This window comes from Nicotiana tomentosiformis, chromosome 3 (genome assembly GCF_000390325.3).
Source record: "Nicotiana tomentosiformis chromosome 3, ASM39032v3, whole genome shotgun sequence".
In the NCBI taxonomy this organism is placed as follows: domain Eukaryota; kingdom Viridiplantae; phylum Streptophyta; class Magnoliopsida; order Solanales; family Solanaceae; genus Nicotiana; species Nicotiana tomentosiformis.
In genome coordinates, this window is record NC_090814.1 from 146398349 (window position 1) to 146414060 (window position 15712).

A 15712-nucleotide genomic window follows, 5' to 3' on the forward strand; every position below is an offset into this window, starting at 1 on the left:
TAGAACAACTTCCCTTTCTTAATATCCCTTTTCTTAAGAAAAGAATTATAAACATTTTGGGCCATACGACAATCTATAGGTAATATGTAAAAAGAAAAGAAAAAATTAAAATTAAAATTAAAAAAAGGAGAAATGAAAGAGAGAGAAAAACGAGCTTGGGAGAATAATGCCTGAAAAGCCATTCACACAACTCTCTCTATAAATAGTATGTCTTAGTGTTCATTCACTTTCATCACACCAAACTTGAATTCCAATTTCTATCTAACTTTAGAAACTATAATGAAACACCTACTCCAGATAACTGCCGAACTAAAACGCATTACTGAGATGGAACCAGTGGGAGGTCCAGATGACGAAGATATGCCTTATTTTTTCACTGTTAAATAAATTAAGTTTTTCTTGTTCAATATTCTATTTTGGGATCAATAGAGAAGATACTGCATACATATATATAACCCTACTTGCTCTCACGCTTACTCTATTCTTGTTTTTTTTCCAGCTAAAATGTGAAGAATGTGATAGCATTACCCCAGAACAATGTTATTACATGAGTGGCTCGTTTTTCCACGTTGGGAAAGAAGTCAACCATGTAGCAAAGGTAATATATATCAGGGGTGAAAATAACTTTTCTTTTCCATTTTTCACTTGTTAAGAGTTAGTTGTACATTAATTTTAATTTCATCTCTGTGTTTCTTTACTGCAGTGCTATGGATGTGATAGGGAAGGAACTGTTAAGCTAATTCCAGGCCATGGCTCTAAGTTTACTGCCAGTGATGCTATAGAGGGGGATTATACCCCTCTTATGATGTTCCAGTGCGAAGGTTTAGTGCCTGAGGATTATCTCTTCAATGGTGGTTGGAGGCTGACCACTGTAAATTCATCCGTCAATTTCCTGACTTCCTTCCTCTAATAAATAATCCAAAAAATAATTTTAATTGTTTTTATGAATTTTAGAAATTTTTCTTTATTTATTTTGCATTTATTCGCATTGTTTATACATGTTGGGAATATCGTAAATCATAAAAATGTTCAAATCTTAATTTCATAGCATTTTAGATTTTAAACTGCATTTTAGGATTTAATTACATTATTAAATGCATTATATAAATATCTAAAAACCAAAAAATAGATTTTTAGGTTAGTTAATTAATTAGGTCATTAGTCAATTATTGAGTAAAATATATATAATAGTTTAGCCATACAAATTAATTTTAATTAAAATTTGAATCCAAAGTGACTAATTTTGCAATTGTATCAAGCCCATCCCTTTAGAAGCCCAATTTTCATGCCCCGCCTGGCCCAACAGGATCCCCCTCTCTTTAAAACACCCATTTTTCCAAACCCTAAAGGAGAGGGGATAACAGACGGATACCCCTTTGAAAAACCGAGCGCCGCCTTCACCTTCGTCTCTCTTCTCACCTCACTCTCAACACGCCTAAATACAGCTGTTGAAACTTCAGAATATCCATAACTAAACTTCAGAATTTCTTAGAAAGAAACAATCAAATTTCGGAGTTAAAATCATATAGCCGATTCAACATTTCAGCCTCTTTTCTTCATAATCTCTGGGGGTTTCAAGGTTATTAGAAGTTGTAGATGAGTTGCTTGCATACCGATTTGGACTGCGCTGGTTGCTGAGTTTTCAACTTTCTTTATTTCGCCTTTATTCGGCCCTTTAAATTGGTTCTTGCATAACCATGTATTCACTTGTGAACTCGAGTTTTTGTCTTGACAGAATATGAATTATGTCTTCTCTTTCTTCATGAAATTCCGACCCACTATTGCCCTCGCGTGATTGAACGCTTTCTGCATATGTATCATTTAGTAATTTTAAACTCATGATAATTTGTTTTCTGTTTGTTTGGGGCTCTGAAATAAAAAGGGGGAAAGAATTCATTGCTTTAGCCTTTGCTCTTCTGAATTCATTAATTGTTGTGTTGGGTTTCTACATGTTCATACGTCTTTGAACCTGAATAGTGTTAGAGTATTGTTGAAATGTCAATAGGCATGAGAAATGATTAATCAAATCGTCCACTTGATGTGAATGGCAAATTTGTGTAATAAGCTTAATTGAGTTGACTTTAGTTGATACAATGTTTATTTGTGTACCAGGTTAGCAGAATTAAAGTTTGAATTCCCTTTTTTTTTTATCGTGATTTGCCTTATTGTGATTGAGAAGTGAAGCCATTGGTTCGTATTTATCACATTTGAGACTGAGATGTCTGTGAAACGACTTATAAACATTCGTAGTTCTGCTTTTGGCGCGATTAATAAATCATCGTGGCCATGGGTACGGTTCCCGTGGCATGGTCACGATACATAAATCCCAATTCGAGTGTGCATTTTACGTGATTTGACCATAACTACAAATAATAATAAAATAAACATGTTGTAAATCGCGGGTGCGTTTCACGTAACGCGATTCGCAATGTGTACAAAAACAATGAGTGTGCGACATCGCAACTTGTTTTAAAAAATCCACAAATATTAAGAGTGGTTAGTTGATTAATTAAAAATGGTTCGAAGGTAAAAATGCACATAAGTTTTAAACATGTAATAAATAAGATGATTAGGCCAATTATTAATAGTTGAGCGACCATGCTAAAATTACGGAACTCGGGAGTGCCTCACACCTTCTCTCGTGTTAACAGAGTTTCTTATCCGGTTTTTTGGTTTCGCGAACTTTAAAATAGAGTCAAGTTTCCTCGATTTGGGATTTAAAATAAACTAGTGACTTGGGACACCATAAATTATTCCAAGTGGCGACTCTGAATAAATAAATAATTCCATTTCGATTAATATCACTTTAATTGAAAAAACTCCATTATCCCCCACCCCTCGGGAAAAAGGAGGTGTGACAGCTCTGGCGACTCTGCTGGGGAACAAGAACCCAGAATCTCTGGTTCAGGGTTCAGAATTCAGGCTTAGAATAACTGTTATACTTGGCTTTTTGTTTATTATTTGATTTTTTACATGTTTGAGCCTAATGTGCTAAATGCCGCTTTTTACCACTTTGATATTGCTTGAACTGTATATAGAATTGTTACGAAACCCTTCTTCCCTCTTAATCTTTTGATAGTTAGTTATGTTGTGTTTACTTACCAGCATCACAAAAAATCTATCTTGAGATAAAGCTAGTTTCGCCTACCAGCTTCTGGTGAAGGATTTAGCCACACATTTTTAGGCGAGAGAGCCGTTAGCTAGCCAGTGTTGTTCTATTACTGGTGACGCTTGACGCTCCTCGGCTCGGGTTATCCGCCCGGGTAAGTCAGGTCTAGATACCATCTTCTTTAGGATTTTTAAACCTAGAAGAACAATCCTCATGCCGGATATCCCTAGTAGGCTCGCTTTATTTGTATCACGTGCATTTGACCTAGCGAAACTCGGCACAGGGGCCAGGTCTGTATAAGACAGGCATCCTCTTTGAGACCATCATGTTCACTTATGTGCTACTTGCTACATCATTTGGAAGGCTTGCTTGCATTGTTGACCGGCTTTAGAAAATTAGTTGAGCGAAATTATTCAAAAAAAATCATTCTCCTAGATTAGTACAAATAATCTTTTTTTTACTAAGTTTTTGTAGTAGTTTGGCTTGAAGTGGAAAGATTAATTTTCATTAAAATCAAAAAGAGAAAAATAGTTAGTTTGATCGAACTACGCGAGTCTGATTCTCACCGGATGTGAGATACGTAGGCAAACCTCATCGGTTCCGGCCCCAATTTTCAAAAAACAAATTCAAAAATATTTTCCGTTCACTTAATTCCCTCTTTAGAATTCTTTACTTAAAAAATCCAAAAAAAAAAAAATTAAATCCAAAAATATTTTCCTTTTTTCTTTTGAAATCTTTTAAAACAAAAATCCAAATCAAAATCCAAAATATTTTCTTCCATCTTTAGAATTCTTTCTTTTAAAAATAAATAATTCAAAATTCCATAAAAAATAAAAAAAAATATTTAAAAGTATTTATAAAAAAAAGGAAAAAGAAAAATAGGTTAGTCTATTCCCGATCTGACCGAACTACGCGGGTCTGATTCTCACCGGATGTGAGATACGTAGGCAAACCTCATCGGTTTCAGCCCCCAATTTTCAAAAATCCAAAAAAAAAAAATTCTTTAATTCCTTCTTTAGAAGTCTTTCTTTGAGACGTCAAATCCAAACTTTCTCCCAAAATTCAAAAAACAAATCAAAATCCAAAAAAAAAAATTTTGTCTTTTTAAATTTACAAAAAAAATAAAAAATTTCAAAATATTTTCTTTCTTTTTTTAAAAAGTATTTCTTTCAAAGATTCCAAAAAAAAAAAGAAAAAAAAATCTGTGATTATTTGTATATGAGTAAAAAAAAAGTTAGTTTATTTTACTTTATTCCTGATTTTGCCCGAACTACGCAAGATCTGATTCATGCGGCGTTATGATACGCAGGCAATCCTCATCGGATTCAATCATAGCCATTAAATAAATCGAGTGAAAAAAAAGAGAAGAAAGAAAGAGTGACAAAAATATCAAAGAAAAACAAAGAGCGAAAAAAAGAAGCAAGAGTGAAAAAAATAATCCAAAAAGAACGCTTTGTCCAATTTTAAAACGAAAATCGCGAAACGTTTTCATGAATATGCTGTCAAATGCCGCGATCAAGCCGCCACGGTAAAACCTCCTATGGACGAAGCAGAAATGGTTACGATCTTCCTACAGGCCCAAGAGGCGGACTACTTCCAGAATATGATGTCCGCTGTGGATAATCCATTCGCCGAAGCTATCAAAATTGGGGAGATGATCGAAAATGGTTTAAAAATGGGCCGAATCTCGAGTCATGCTGCCTTCAAGGCCACATCACAGACCGTTCAGAATGGTTCGGGGGGGTTGATGAACAGAAACATGAGGGAAGAGGGAGCATGATGTTTTCGAGCTCGAGGGGGCCCGCAGGTCATTCAACCAATCATATATGCTTTCTAAGGCGTCATAACACTATTGTCCCCATAAAGACACTTCTTATGACGTGACACTGCCTCCCAATGCGGTGATGAAAGCGTGACAGTATACGCGGCCACAACATTATACACAAAATCGAGCTCCACCTCCCAGAAATGCCCATCATTACCAAGCTCCGTATAACCCCCAACCAAATGTTCCCCAATACAATCCTCGCCCAAATGATCCCCTCAGAAGGAATCAGTTCACCCATACTAATGAATCATATTCAAGTTTGTTTCAAAAGCTAATCGCGCTAGGTCTGTTGCAGCCAGTGGCCCCGAATCGGCCAAATTCCGAATTCCCCTCGCACCAAGTTGATGGTAGATGTGAATACCACTCTAGAGCAGTGAGACATGATATAGAGGATTGTTGGATCCTCAAAAGGGCAGTTGAAGAATTGATGAACCAACATTGAAAGCCCTAGTAGCCATTGCCGCGACAGAAGAGAAACCTAAAAACGGGCGCCAAACCTGAAAGTTCCATATTAAACGGGAGTCTTGGTAGCCAGCCTTGCTATCTTTTCTGCCTCCGTATTATTTCAGGGTGTAATCCAGATATTTTACTTTTATTGTCTTACTTTCTAATGTAAACCCTTCTATCTTTAAAAAATCAAAAAAATAAAAACAAATCAAAAATAAATCAAATGAAATCAATATTTTATTGTCCAAGAATGTCTCTTTTCTTAATCTTGTCATTTTTTTATTCTCTTTTCAATTCTGTTAATAAAGATTTTAATAATATGACATGCTTCCGGACTTCATGCCCAGATCCTAAAACGTCGTCACACCTCGAAATAATGAATCAAGAAGCAGGATGTGTTGAAGATAAGGCTTGTGAGAAAATAAGCAAAAAATTGGAACACTAGGCCTAAGCCAAGAAATTCCATCTCTTTGGATCATTGTAGAAGCCGAGATTGAGGATAAAGATTGGGTCAAAAACTGGTTTGGAACAATTGATTATGATTGATGAAAAACGTATGGCCGCAGTTTTCCACGGGTAGTTGTACCAACAAATAATGGCATGTGCCTACAACAAAAAAGTGTGGCCCAGAAAGTTCGAAGTGGGGCAACTCGTCCTAAGACGTATCCTCTCGCATCATGAAGAAGCCAAAGGAAAATTGACTCCAGATTGAAAAGGTCCATACATTGTAACAAGATTACTACCAAAAGGGAGCGTTGTATTTGGGAGATATCGAAGGAAATGTTTCTGAGACAACTGTCTATACAGACACGGTCAAAAGGTATTATGATTGATCCTTTTACGCATCTTTAATGTTCTCTGATTGGGATGACGAAGACTTTCTTTCTCGCTACCCAAACACTATCAACCCTTTGCAAATCCTTTTGAGCCGGTTACTTTTCTTTGATTACCCTCTTCGGATCCTGGAAGTTTTATGAAAAAAAGAAGAAGCAAATGAAAAACAAAGAGAAAAAAAATGAAAAAAAACAAAAGAAAATCAAAACAAAGTGTCTTGAACTACGTTTGACTTGATTCCGGAAGGATATGTAGGCAGCCTCTCTCTGGGGTTCAGTCACACCAAAATAAAAATCCACATTCCCCAAAAAGTTAAAACTGGGGAAAATGTTACAATGGTTCGGCGATGGTTTCGCCTGAGAGGTACCAAAGTTGTAATTCAATCCAAATCTTTTTTATCCAAATCGTTTTCAAGTCCTTCCGATCAATCAATGAGAATGTTAAAGAATTGAAGGATACAATCACTTGGATCAGATGCCACCAAAATGAGAGAAATAAAATGAGAGAGTCTTATTGGTGAAAACCTCACGGGCACCATAAGGTGATGACGAGTAGAAAAAATAAAAATGAGAGTCTTGTTAGTGAAAACCCGCAAAGGACATTATAAGGCGATGGTGAGAAGAGAAATGAGAGAGCCTTGTTAGTGAAAACTCGTAAAGAGCACTATAAGGTGACAATGAGGAAACAATGAGAGAGGTAAGCTGTTGAAAACCCGCAAAGGGCAACATTGATCGAAAAAGGTTCCTCACAACCATTGACATCGGCAAAGTCCCGGGCAAGGTTTCTCGGTTTTGAGGCAAAAGTTGTGATGAATTTCTAAGAGTCGGACGGTTTACACGGATCAGGCATCCAGTACAAAAGGCATGTCATGTTCATTGAAGTCCGCAAGTACTTCAGATAAGTCCTTTCTTTTCCCCGAAAGGGATACCTCTTGTCTATATTCATTGTCCATTCCATTGTTTTTTTTGTTCTTTGAATCTCTTTCGGTCTAACTCTGTTCCAAAAACTAAGGCAAAGAAGAGATTACAAGACTGATTTATAGGGCTCTCGTTTAATATAAGCTATTATGCAAAAAAGGCACCCAGACTCGGCAGGGGCATCAAGTCGACCCAGACTGGCTATGGCGGCCGATGCTTAGAAATCAAAAACTCTTGTAAGGAGGAAATCAAATTGAAAGTACCTACAAGGCAAAATGAAGTTTAATAGGTTAAGTCCCAAGTGACTAACCGTTTTGGCAAAGTTGGAAAATCCAAAAGTTCCCCAATGCTCTGAAATTGAAAGTTATGGAGGAAAGAAGTCAGAAGTGAAATGCCACAAAGGCAAAAATAAAGTTGAAACGGCTAAGTCCCACGTGACCAACCGTCATGTAAAAGGTTGAAAAGACAAAGGCTCTCTGTTGATAGAAATGCAAGTGGTATTCACGAAATATCTAGTGGCAGGTTGAAATCATCATAAAAAAAAGATGGGCACAACGCCAAGTTGCCAAGGACATCAAGGCCCCAAACCGACCACCACTTTTAAAACTCATAATTTTTCTTTGTTTTGAAGCAGGAACAAAGCAGTGCTGAATGTCGATTCCTAAAGAACAAATGTCACCAAAGGTGAGTTTCACAAAATCTCTATTTCCTTTTATTTTCAGCATGCATCATTATTACAGATTATTTTCGTAGCTTAACCCAAGTAGAACTTTTTCGCCCAGGGAAATTCAGCTCATAGTTCCAAGTAGAAGTACTCTTCGCTCAAGTTGTTTTACGTAGCTTAACCCAGGTAGAACCTTTTCGCCTAGGGGGATCCAGCTCATAGTTCCGGGTAGAAGTACTTTTCGCTCAGGTTATTTTATGAAGCTTAACCTAGGTAAAACCATTTCGTCTAGGGGAATCCAGCTTATATTTTCGGGTAGAAGTACTCTTCCCAAGCTTGTTTTTCGTAGCTTAACCCAGGTAGAACCTTTTCGCCTAGGGGATCCAGCTCATAGTTCCGGGTAGAAGTACTCTTCACTCAGGTTGTTTCGTAGCTTAACCCAGGTAGAACCTTTTCGCCTAGGGGGATCCATCTCATAGTTCCGGGTAGAAGTACTCTTCTCCTAGGATGTTTTACGTAGCTTAACCCAGGTAGAACCTTTTCACGTAGGGGGATCCAGCTCATAGTTCCGGGTAGAAGTACTCTTCGCTCAGGTTGTTTCATAGCTTAACCTAGGCAGAATCTTTTCGCCTAAGGGGATCCAGCTCAAAGTTCCGGATAGAGTTACTCTTTGCCTAGGCTTATTTTTTGTAGCTTAACCCAGGTAGAACCTTTTCGCCTAGGGGATCCAGCTCATAGTTCCGGGTAGAAGTACTCTTCGCTCAGGTTGTTTCGTAGCTTAACCCAGGTAGAACCTTTTCTCCTAGGGGGATCCATCTTATAGTTCCGGGTAGAAGTACTCTTCTCCTAGGATGTTTTACGTAGCTTAACCCAGGTAGAACCTTTTCACCTAGGGTGATCCAGCTCATAGTTCCGAGTAGAGTTACTCTTCGCCTAGGCTTGTTTTTCGTAGCTTAACCCACATAGAACTTTTTCGCCTAGCGGGATCCAGCTCAAAGTTCCGGGTAGAGTTACTCTTCACCCAGGCTTATTTTTTGTAGCTTAACCCAGGTAGAACATTTTCGCCTAGGGGGATCCAGCTCATAGTTTCTGGGTAGAAGTACTCTTCGCTCAGATTGTTTTACGTAGCTTAACCCAGGTAGAATCTTTTCGCCTAGGGGGATCCAGCTCATAGTTCCGGGTAGAAATGTTCTTCGCTCAGGCTATTTTTCATAGCTCAACCCAGGTAGAACCTTTTCGCCTAGGAGGATCCAGCTCATAGATTCCGGGTAGAAGTACTCTTTGCTCAGGTTTTTTTACGTAGCTTAACCCAGATAGAACCTTTTCGCCTAGGGGGATCCAGCTCACAGTTCTTGGTAGAAGTACTCTTCGACCAGGCTATTTTTCGTAGCTTAGCCCAGATAGAACCTTTTTGCCTAGGGGGATCCAGCTCATAGTTTTCGGGTAGAAGTACTCTTTGCTCAGGTTGTTTTACGTAGCTTAACCCAGGTAGAACCTTTTCGCCTAGGGGGATCCAGCTCACAGTTCCGTGTAGAAGCACTTTTCGACCAGGATGTTTTTCGTAGATTAACCCAGGTAAAACCTTTTCACCTAGGGGGATCCAACTCATAGTTCCGGATAGAAGTACTCTTCGCCTAGGCTATTTTACATAACTTAACTCAGGTAGAACCATTTCTCCTAGAGGGATCCAGCACATAGTTCCATGTAGAAGTATTCTTCGCTCATGCTTTTTTTCGTAACTTAACCTAGGTAGAACTATTTTTCCTTGGGGGATCCAGCTCATATTTCTGGGTAGAAGTACTTTTCGCTCAGGTTGTTTTACGTAGCTTAACCCAGGTAGAACCTTTTCGCCTAGGGGGATCCAGCTCATAATTTTCGGGTAGAAGTACTCTTCGCCCAGGCTGTTTTTTGTAGCTTAACCCATGTAGAACCTTTTTGCCTAGGGGGATCCAGCTCATAGTTCCGGGTAGAAGTACTCTTCGCTCATGCTTTTCTTTTCGTAGCTTAACCCAGGTAGAACCATTTCGCCTTGGGGGATCCAACTCATATTTTTGGGTAGAAGTACTCTTCGCTCAGGTTGTTTCATAGCTTAACCCAGGTAGAACCATTTCGCCTAGGGAGATCCAGCTCATATTTCTGGGTAGAAGTACTCTTCACTCAGGTTTTTATACATAGCTTAACTCAGGTAGAACCATTTCGCCTAGGGGATCCAGCTCATAGTTCCGGGTAGAAGTACTTTTCGCTCGGGTTGTTTTATGAAGCTTAACCCAGGTAAAACCATTTCGCCTAGGGGAATCCAGCTCATATTTTCGGGTAGAAGTACTCTTCCTAAGATTGTTTTTCGTAGCTTAACCCAGGTAGAATCTTTTTGCCTAGGGGTATCCAGCTTATATTTCCAGGTAGAAGTACTCTTCGCTCAGGTTTTTATAAATAGCTTAACTTAGGTAGAACTATTTCGCCTAGGGGGATCCAGCTCATAGTTCCGGGTAGAAGTACTCTTTGCTTAGGTTGTTTTATGAAGCTTAACCGAGGTAGAACCATTTCGCCTAGGGGAATCCATCTCATATTTCCGGGTAGAACTACTCTTCCCAAGCTTGTTTTTCGTAGCTTAACCCAGGTAGAACCTTTTCGCCTAGGGGGATCCAACTCATATTCCGGGTAGAAGTACTCTTCGCTCAGGTTTTTATACAAAGCTTAACTCAGGTAGGACCATTTCTCCTAGGGGATCTAGCTCATAGTTCCGAGTAGAAGTACTTTTCGCCCAAGTTTGGTTTTCGTCGCTTAACCCAGGTAGAACCTTTTCGCCTAAGGAGATTCAGCTCATAGTTCCGGGTAGAAGTACTCTTCGCTCAGGTTACTTTTGTAGCTTAACCTAGGTAGAACATTTTTTGCCTAGGGGGATCCAACACATATTTCCGGGTAGAAGTACTATTCGCCCATGTTTGTTTTTCGTAGTTTAACCTAGGTAGAACCTTTTTGCCCAGGGGATTCAACATTTTTTCAGTAATACAGGGCGCCAACTCTGGTTACATTTCCTTTTCAGTAATACAAGGCGCCAACCCCTAGTTACATTTCTTTTTTCAGTAATACAGGGCGCCAACCCCTGGTTACATTTCCTTTTCAGTAATACAGGGCGCCAACCCCTGGTTGCATTTCCTTTTCAGTAATACAGGGCGCCAACCCCTAGTTACAATTCAGTAATACAGGGTGCCAACCCCTGGTTACATTTCCTTTTTCAGTAATACAGGGTGCCAACCCCTGGTAACATTTCCTTTTCAGTAATATAGGGCGCCAACCCCTGGTTACATTTCCTTTTCAGTGATACAGTGCGCCAACCCCTGGTTACATTTCCTTACCAGTATAGGGTACACCAATCTCTAGCTGTGTTCACCAGCATAGGGTACACCACTACCTAGTTGATTTGATTTTAAATGCAGAATACACCACTCCCTGATATGATTGCCAATATAGAGTATCCCAATCCCTGGCCACATTTTCCCAACATAAGGTACACCAATCCTTAGTTGAGACATTCTTTTGGAACAATAAAAAAAAATCATCATGATCTTTTCAGGGTACACCATTCCCGTTTTTTTTATTGCTTTCAATAATGAAGTAATATAGTATTTTGTTACAAATAACTCACAAAATTTTTCTAGTGAAAATTGGGGCAGAAAAAATTCGTTCGTTCGTTTGTTTTGGTGTATGAGCATGTTTTTCTCTCGAGGCACAAGGTTCGAGATAACCAAAAAAAAGTCTCAATCCAAAATAGAGAAAGAAATGGAAAAGAATTGAATCCAAAGTGTAGAAGCAGAGAAAAGATGTGGACTGCTCAAGACATGATTGAAGTCACAAGCTTTGCCTGTCCCGTCTTGATCCGAAAAAGCTAAAGAAGAATGAACTAGCACCTACAGCTAGCAAGCATCAAGGTTCAGATCAGAGTCTGCATGAAGAACAACCAAGACTCAAGATCGAGTTTCAGAAGACTTAGAGATAGGAACCTTGTAACTCAGTGTTGGTAGGCTTGTTTAGTTTCTTTTTATTTTTGATTTTGGTATAATAAGAAGCTCAGCAAGCAGTAACAGTAGCAACAACAATAAAATCACAGCTCCTAGTAGTCCCAGCTACCAAAATTACCAAAACTACACTGACCTGATTCCTTTATAGCCAAGGATATGTAGGCAACCTCCGAAGCAAGGTTCGGTCAAACTTTTAAAAAAAAAACCCCGCTTCCCATGGAGTATCCAAACGGGCAAAAATTACTCGTAATTGCTCACTTTATCTTTGCCCGAAAACTCTTCATGTTTTCGAGCAAAGAGGGGCAGCTATGAGCACCTAAGTTTTGCCCCACATAAGAGATTACTCCTAAAAATAATTCAAAAATAATTTTAATTATTTTTATGAATTTTAGAAATTTTTCTTTATTTATTTTGCATTTATTCGCATTGTTTATACATGTTGGGAATATCGTAAATCATAAAAATGTTCAAATCTTAATTTCATAGCATTTTAGATTTTAAACTGCATTTTAGGATTTAATTACATTATTAAATGCATTATATAAATATCTAAAAACCAAAAAATGTATTTTTAGATTAGTTAATTACTTAGATCATTAGTCAATTATTGAGTAAAATATATATAATAGTTTAGCCATACAAATTAATTTTAATTCAAATTTGAGTCCAAAGTGACTAATTTTGCAATTGTATCAAGCCCATCCCTTTAGAAGCCCAATTTTTATGACCCGCCTGGCCCAACCGGATCCCCCCTCTCTTTAAAACACCCATTTTCCCAAACCCTAAAGGAGAGGGGATAACAGGAAGATCCCCCTTTGAAAAACCTAGCGCCGCCTTCACCTTCGTCTCTCTTCTCACCTCACTCTCAACACGCCTAAATACAGCTGTTGAAACTTCAGAATATTTATAACTAAACTTCAGAATTTCTTAGAAAGAAACAGTCAAATTTTGGAGTTAAAATCATATAGCCGATTCAACATTTCAGCCTCTTTTCTTCATAATCTCTGGGGTTTTCAAGGTTATTAGAAGCTGTAGATGAGTTGCTTGCTTACCGATTTGGACTGCACTGGTTGCTGAGTTTTCAACTTTCTTTATTTCGCCTTTATTCGGCCCTTTAAATTGGTTCTTGCATAACCAGGTATTCACTTGTGAACTCGAGTTTTTGTCTTGACAGAATATGAATTATGTCTTCTCTTTCTTCATGAAATTCCGACCCACTATTGCCCTCGCGTGATTGAACGCTTTCTGCATATGTATCATTTAGTAATTTTAAACTCATAATAATTTGTTTTCTGTTTGTTTGGGGCTCTGAAATAAAAAGGGGGAAAGAACTCCTTGCTTTAGCCTTTGCTCTTATGAATTCATTAATTGTTGTATTGGGTTTCTACATGTTCATACGTCTTTAAACTTGAATAGTGTTAGAGTATTGTTGAAATGTCAATAGGCATGAGAAATGATTAATCAAATCGTCCACTTGATAGGAATGGCAAGTTTGTGTAATAAGCTTAATTGAGTTGACTTTAGTTGATACAATGTTATTTGTGTACTAGGTTAGGAGAATTAAAGTTTGAATTCCCTTTTTTTTTATCGTGATTTGCCTTACTGTGATTGAGAAGTGAAGCCATTGATTCGTATTTACCACATTTGAGACTGAGATGTCTGTGAAACGACTTATAAACATTCGTAGTTCTGCTTTAGGCGCGATTAATAAATCATCGTGGCCATGGGTACGGTTCCCGTGGCATGGTCACGATACATAAATCCCAATTCGAGTGTGCGTTTCACATGATTCGACCATAACTTCAAATAATAATAAAATAAATATGTTGTAAATCGCGGGTGCGTTTCACATGACGCGATTCGCAATGTGTACAAAAACAACGAGTGCGCGACATCGCGACTTGTTTAAAAAAAATCCATAAATATTAAGAGTGGTTAGTTGATTAATTAAAAACGGTTCGAAGGTAAAAATGCACATAAGTTTTAAACATGTAATAAATCAGATAATTAGGCCAATTATTAATAGTTGAGCGACCATGCTAAAACCACGAAACTCGGGAGTGCCTCACACCTTCTCTCGGGTTAACAGAATTTCTTATCCGGTTTTCTGATTTCGTGAACTTTAAAATAGAGTCAAGTTTCCTCGATTTAGGATTTAAAATAAACCGGTGACTTGGGACATTATAAATTATTCCAAGTGACGACTCTGAATAAATAAATAATCTCATTTCGATTAATGTCACTTTAATTGAAAAAACTCTATTATCCCCCACCCCTCGGGAAAAAGGAGGTGTGACAATGATCGAGTTGATGCTTTGTATATATGTAGGAGTCCGGCCAGAAAATCAAGGTGAACTTGGTAGGAGGCAAGATCAAGGGCCCCCGAGATGAGAATGGTCGTCGCTTATTTTCTGTGAAAGCTGCCAAGGGAAGGTTCAAAGTTCAGCGAGAGTAATCGCATCATATATGTTGTGATAGAAATTTCAATAAACAGTAGCTTCCTAACTTTATATCTGCTTTGTTAAGTTGTTGGTGTTTAATAGTAGTAGTAATATGTAGGTTGATACATATGCTTGTAGAACTGTTTCTCATAGATCAGTTCCATATGTATGTCTCCGGACTAACTCTTTTATATTCAATAAAATCCTTCAGTTCAGCTGAAAAAGAAAATGCTTAAATTAAACCTACATGCATTAATCAATTTGTTTACCAATTGATCGTCTTATGGTTTAAATTGTTTATGTTGTACTGTAGAAAATTCAGTAATCTCTATTTACTTTTTTGCCAATTAAGACAAGGAAGCGCTGCTCTATTACAAAGATGACACGATCGAGAGATTTTGAAACTTTTTTCCTTATTGTTTTTTATTCTTTAACTAAGATATTACTTTATAAAACTAAGGTAGTACCAGTCAAATGTCAATATAGTATATGTTTCCTAACAAAATTTCTTCCTAAAACTTTCAAAGATCAGTGTTTCGTAGACTCCTTGTGCTTTACCCGTCTCTCTTCCCATTACTGCAATTGCAAGCTTTATTATTTACAGATTTAAAAAACAACCGACTGTTTCTTCTTGGAAACTTCTGTATATAATCACTTCTGAATAACTAACGTAAATACGTGTCACGACCCAAAATTCTAACCTGTCGTGATGACGTCTATTTCAGTACTAGGCAAGCCGACAATATCAATAACCCACAATTTTCTTTAAATTAAAAAAAAAACGTAACGTTTAATTCAATACCAAAAATCTAGCAATTTCCGATACAATACTCCCAAAACCTGGTGTCATTGAGTACATGAGCATCTAATATGAGTATAAGTCTGGAAAATACGGTCTATAATAGTTTGAGACCAAATACAGTAAACAAGGAGATAGAAAAGGAGAGATAAGGTCTGCGGAACACGGCGCTACCTCAAAATCTCTTGAAAATCAACTGCGTGAAATGATCAACACCCGCTATGTTCAGGAACACCTGGATCTGCACACGAAGTGCAGGGTATAGTATGAGTACAACCAACTCAGCAAGTAACAATAATAACTAAGAAAGTGAAGATAATGACGAGCTACACAGTCATAGTTCACTTTCAGTAGTTCCAGCAAAGAATAGACATACTTTCAAATCCGGCAGTTTAAGCCAAATCAATTTTATACAGTTCAATTTTAAGTAATCCGGATATAAATTCTTTCAGAGATTTCACAACAATGACAGATGTCGACCAAGTGCAATAACAAATGCAAAGAAAGTACAACCTCTCAGGCAACAGTCATTCAACTTATCATAAAAGCTCAACCACTCGGCTCTCAGCCCTCAGCACTCACACTCAATGGGTACCCGCGCTCACTGGGGGTGTGTACAGAATCCGGAGGGACTCCTACAGCCTAAGCGCTATA

At 38.0% G+C, this 15712-nt stretch overlaps 1 long non-coding RNA gene across 2 annotated transcripts; it reads left to right on the forward strand.

The window, feature by feature from the left end:
- Positions 1-465: 465 nt before the first annotated feature.
- Positions 466-14413, forward strand: LOC117280258 (uncharacterized). Of its 2 annotated transcripts, XR_011415049.1 has the most exons (4): positions 466-598; positions 704-1699; positions 11459-12956; positions 14148-14413. It is a non-coding gene; the product is annotated as an uncharacterized lncRNA (long non-coding RNA). The 2 variants fall into 2 exon arrangements; XR_011415048.1 differs by lacking the exons at positions 466-598; positions 704-1699 and adding an exon at positions 7826-8586 and having other exon boundaries at positions 8674-12956.
- Positions 14414-15712: the final 1299 nt, after the last annotated feature.